Genomic DNA, 6,090 nt, shown 5'->3' on the forward strand with positions numbered 1-6,090 from the left:
TACTCTTTCTTCAGAATAAGTTAAGCAGTGAAATTCGGTGTTGCCAATTTCATGAAGACAGTGAAGACTAATTCCTGCTGCAGAAAATAACCCCAAGACTTGATAGGCTCAGTGAAAATGTTGTTTGAGAATTAACTCCTCAACCCAGCCTGCATGGTACTGGGAAGCCAGCGTAAGATTCATTTTCCTCTCTTTTTCTTAAAATGGTACTTGCCTCACCTTATGAAATGTTATGGAGCATTTTACACATTTATGTGTCATATGAGAAGACTAAAGAACTCCTATGTCTAGGATTATTTTTCTCCAAATCTTTATTTTGATTTCATTGGTTAATATATAGATACAAAATGAATAGACGAAACATAGTATTTTACGACAGTGTTTAACACAACACACACACACACACACACACACATACACACATACCTTGATACCTTCGTAATAATTTTATGGACAACAGTCCCAACCATAGATTTTGGCGTCTGATTATTCTCATGGATTATTTTTCCCACAATGCCAGAGAAGGCCGCTTACCCATGCAATCTTCTCACCATGAATCTCTGTTTTTACAAGCAATTGCCAAAAGTGCTATCAAACCTTCAGTTGTGGTTTAGTCAGAGTAATTACCAGTGTGTATAAAACTTCATGAAGTGTGGAAAATTAAAAGATTTTTTTTCTGCAAACTCTGAAATTTTATCCCCCTCCATCAGGCAGCATTTGATAAATCATTCTCTTTGCATCTTTTTATTGTTCAGTTTTTAGCAGTATGACTGCAGACAATGAACTCGTATTAATTTTTGTATTACTGAACCCCATTGTGCGATGCTGGAAGTACGAGTGATGTAACAGTAGTGGGCTTATTTTTGACAATGTGCGGCAAATGATCATTCTGTAGTCCAATTTAATTGCACAGTTTTACTTCCCGAGTGTATGTAGCCAGCGTGCATTGTTGTTCTTCAGCTATCTGTGTTTTTATAGTGATTTTACATGGGCCTTCATTTGAACACCTGTTGAATGATAAGTGTCGAAGGTTCAGAGAGTTGGCATGGAGACTTTGTCCTCTTTTCTTCTGAAGCCTCCAGGAGTGAAGATCAGATGTGGGTTTGGATTTGACTGATATGAAGGGAGGTAAAGGCTCTAGATTTTCAAAACTACCGGTATGTGACGTACATACCAGTGTCATCTTAGTCGGCATACATACATTTGTCACTCACATGGCAACTTGCTCCAAACCTATTCTGAGTCAGCGGTGTCAAGAATTAAAAAAAAAATATATATATATGTTGGTGGAAGTTTGAAAGATTGGGAAGCTCAAGTAAAAGCATGCTCATCTTCCATAAGATTTTTTTCCCCAGGTGACCTAGAATGTGAACATTGTATCAAATTTGATTTAAGCATTTGCTTCACACAAAGGTAACAAGAGATGAAGCTATTTTGCTAGGATTTACTGGTAATGTGATTATCATGTTTTATGAGCTTCCTCTTGCCTGGGAATGAAGAGACATGTTGTGAGTGTAGGTGTATTTACAGGTGACTATAGCTGGATTGTTCTAGTATGCTTACTGGGTAATCCATGCCAATTTGTGAATGGGGGGGGGGGGGCTGCCATGTGTAATATTTGAGTTTGTAGAAATTGTGGGCAAAAAAAACTGCTAGAAATCTTCTCTCTTTAAAGTGAACAATTCTCCAATATAAATGCATACCAATCATGTTACTGGCGTGCTGCATTATGGTTTGCTGCACCAGCTCAAACGATAGCAAATCTGCCAGAAATGTTGAATCTGTAAATTGAAGCACACTTCAAAATTTAAGGGCAGCAATACTTTAATACAGGCTTACTGCATTTTGGTGCTTGTGTGTGCAATGCATCGTGTTTGATTACGGATGCAAGCTAAACAAGAACCATCATTATGCATTGTTTGATTAAAGTATTTTTGTATTAAGAAGTGTTTGCTGTCGGTAATAATTTATGTGTCTGTGATTTGGCAATGTACTCATGGCTATTCTGCAAAGTATAAGTAGCATTTGTTAGCTCTGTTTGTATGTAAGAGCTTATTGGGTTTTTTTTTTCTCTCTCAGTTTCTAATTTCTAGCATGTTTCGTACAATACACTACATCTGTCATATAACTCTATAAGGATCTGTTTCTCTCCATACTATATTTGACTTTTCGTTTTTCAGCAAATAAATATGTAAAAAAAATACAATTGACGCATTTATTTTTCTGTAATGCTCTCATGGAGACAAAGAAAATACCGTAGATAACTACATTTCTAATTAGTGCAGATTCTGAAGTGAGAAATATCAACATCAAACCAGTGTTTGTATCATACAGGTCTACAAAACTGCAGACCTTTTGGGTTGTAATAGGTGGTTTGATCTCAAGTCATGCTTCACAAATATGTTGAGCTTGTAAGTTTTGTTATACTACTATTACTCAGACTTTTTGGCGCACTGACGTGCATTATATGAACATGTTGTCATTTTTTCGTCCTTGCTGATGGTAAAGAATTTCATTGCATCATTAATTCAGCCAAGGTTTCGTTTGCGATTTTTATTACCCACTGCAATGCTGCAGGAGAACATTACATATTCTAGCATTATTTCTTTGGCATAAAAATATGTGCATAAGCAATTGTAACTCCTTTAGCATATTATCCATCTTCAATATGTAAGTTTTCTTTTTCTGTCACAATACTCAGACTGTTAATGCCTTAAATGGTCATTATCAATGATTGTTATTCATGTCAGGCTTTTTGTTGTACCATAAAAAGACCATGGAAGAGCATATATGAACTGTTCCTGGTATATGTAGTGAGTGACCATAGTGTCAGTGTGAAGGATATGCCAGAAGATATTGCACCAGCCGGGGCCATATTTTCTTATATTCCCCTCAAGGCCTGCATATGGTCATGTAAATGTTACATACTGAAAGTCTGTGTCTTTTGCCTCAATGTAGATGCATTCCGTCGGCTTGTGTTGATGCGTGAGAAAATACTCTTCATAAAACTATATATCTGATGCGAGGATATCGAAATTGGATGTTTGTATACGGTAAATGTGTGCATAGAATTTAATTTCATGAGACTGCAAGACAGATCATTTTAATAATACGATTCTCAAGTATGTTTTACATGGACAAATATACTCGAATACGAATCAATACGCTCATTGTCTTTTGTTCAAATGCTTACCCGGAAAGCATATTATTTTTGCAGAAGGTTTGATACTAGATATACAAATAGAATTACAGTCAACTTCACTAAGTCAGCTCACACAGGTCAAAATGTTGACCAAGCAAAAGAAAAATCCTGTTTTGTAACGTAAATTTCACATAGGTTGAAGAATTTTCACTGGTCCCTTTGGATTTGAAATGGAATGTATATGAAGGGTTTGTTTGCAAAAACCGATAAGTCCATTTTTGAAGATTTTGAAGTACGATCTTTGTCATAAAGTACAAAATAATACCTTTTAATGATATATTGGTCACTACATGTAAAGGTATATTTTTGAAGTTATGGTCAAAAGAAGCACAAATTTTCTTATTATTCTCTTTATTTTTCTTGACCTTTAATCGCAAATATCTCCATTTGGCAAATATGGACTTATCGGTTTTTGCAAACAAACTCTTCATATATATATATATATATAAATATATATATATATAAATATATATATATAAATATATACATATATATATATATATATATATATATATATATATATATATATATAATATATATATATATATTATAGATAGATATATATTATATATATATATATATATATATATATATATATATATATATATATATATATATATATATATATATATATATATATAGATATATATATATAGATATAGATATAGATATAGATATATGTGTGTGTGTCTGTCTATGTCTGTGGTTAAGAAAAATGTCTCCACCTTTTCACACACAACCTAGACTAAATGATGATCACCAAATTGACAAAATGAAGGCAACATAGCTGAAATATCTGACTTTAATACATGTATGTGGCATATTGCACTGTACAAGTCTTTTTTTACATACAAAAATTACATAATTTTCAATACAGCATGAGTGGCATACAGTTTGCCACTGCCATCTATTCTACAGCTTCAATAGAAATAAGAACTGAAAAATAGCTCATACATGCCAGGCATGGATGTACGTAATGTGTGTCGGTGATATTAATAACACTTGTATCACAATGTATGACTTTTACCCATTTAAGTTTCACAAAGTTACTCAACATCAATTTCCAAATTTTTGGCATCCAAAGACTCCAAGCTTGCAATTTTGATATAATTTGCCTCAGTATATTTTAAAAAAAAAGAAAAGGAAAAAAAACCCTACTACAAAATTGATGAAAATGGCATTAACTATGTAACAATTTTTCAAAAATTTATATCAATTTAAGTGCATGTTTGCAGAAAATTTGACATTCAGCACAATTCAAATGAAATTCTAAAGTCTTAAACTGCACAACATCCTTAGACTTGAGATATAAACTGGACGTAGAAATGAATGAAGACTTCAGAATTTGAAGTGAATATCACATTTCTTATAATTCAACCAATCCCCTGATTTTACTGTTCTCTCCACTCTGATATTTGTCCCGAAATCACTCTGATACAATCACATACCTGCCAACCTCGAGACTGAATAAATCTGAACAAACAAAGAAAAATTATTTAAAAATCTGAACTTTTATAAATTTCATATACTTACTGTACCTATTAACAGATATTTTCAAAAAATCAGAACACACTTAAATTAATGCATTTGAACAGTGAAAAATCTGAATATTCAGATTAAATCTGAACAGTTGGCAGGTATGCAATCATTTCATTAAAACCTGTTGAAGACTAGTCCCGAGTATATTAGGCAAGGTGTCTATGGGAAATGCATGTTGTAGCAAAATCGGCCCGTCCTCAATGGGTAAAATGTTCTGTCAATGGCTGAGTTTGATAACAATCATCAAAATGAAGTAACATCTTTCCATCTACTTTTTGTTACTGTTGTTGCCATTGCGTTTAGTTCGGATGATAATGGCACTGATTATGTTTGCAATTAAGACTTACAGCATAACATCAATCTATAAGAGGAATATCTACCAATTAAAATGAGTTGTTCTTTTTTTTTTGGGGGGGGGAGGAGGATGTGGGAGAAGTAGGAAAATCAAAATTCACATTTGGATGAGGATAAAATTCCTTTGCCCCTTCAGAAATGGCATTGAGACAACTATTACGTAACAAAAGACATGCACCTCACAGTGTGGAAAGTTTCTATATGACTCTGGAGTGCTGCTTCATATGCAAAAGTTACAATAATAATAAAGTATCCCATACACTAAAGAACAGAGTGTACTCTGGCAGACCTGTACCAGTATGTACGATGATCCTACCCCATATGCAATATCAACAATCTTCCACATATCTATAGATGTTATGTCAAAATGTTAACAGATATGCCTCCTATTAACAGTGGCATGTCCTAGCCACATATATGTAGTTGTACAAACACAGCAACCTGCGCCATATTTTGCTCTCAAATATAAACATTTATGTCTCTTATAATTATTCATTGATGTACCAAATCGGAGGTACTGGCATTGAATTCTAAATAAATCTATGTCAAGAAAGTCAAACTCCCAAAGTTGATCCCAACCTTCATCTTCATGACCGCCAAATCTAATCAGCAAGTTGAGTTTAATATCCTGTCAAACTGTGACCACAAGTACCTGGTTTGATGACCTCATGTCCACTAGGACCTTTAGAGTTTTTGCTCACACAGTAAATTTCATATTACAACTCTGACATATGACCACAAACTTCATTCTGTTTTGCTGGCTCTCTGAATTCTCCAAACTAATTTATTTTTCAAAACAAATTTATTGGCTTAAAAAAAGATTGTTTAAAATACATCCTGATGCTTCTGATGTAGTTGTTCATCAACACATATCCAGTATAAAACTGTCCTGACAAATGCCTGTGGGGCTGCTTTCAAAATTAGGACGAAAGAGCAGAGCTCTAAATGAACTAAAAGATGTCCCCCAAACATACAAATTCTATATGTGACTACCC

This window comes from Diadema setosum, chromosome 4, assembly GCF_964275005.1.
Source record: "Diadema setosum chromosome 4, eeDiaSeto1, whole genome shotgun sequence".
NCBI lineage: Eukaryota > Metazoa > Echinodermata > Echinoidea > Diadematoida > Diadematidae > Diadema > Diadema setosum.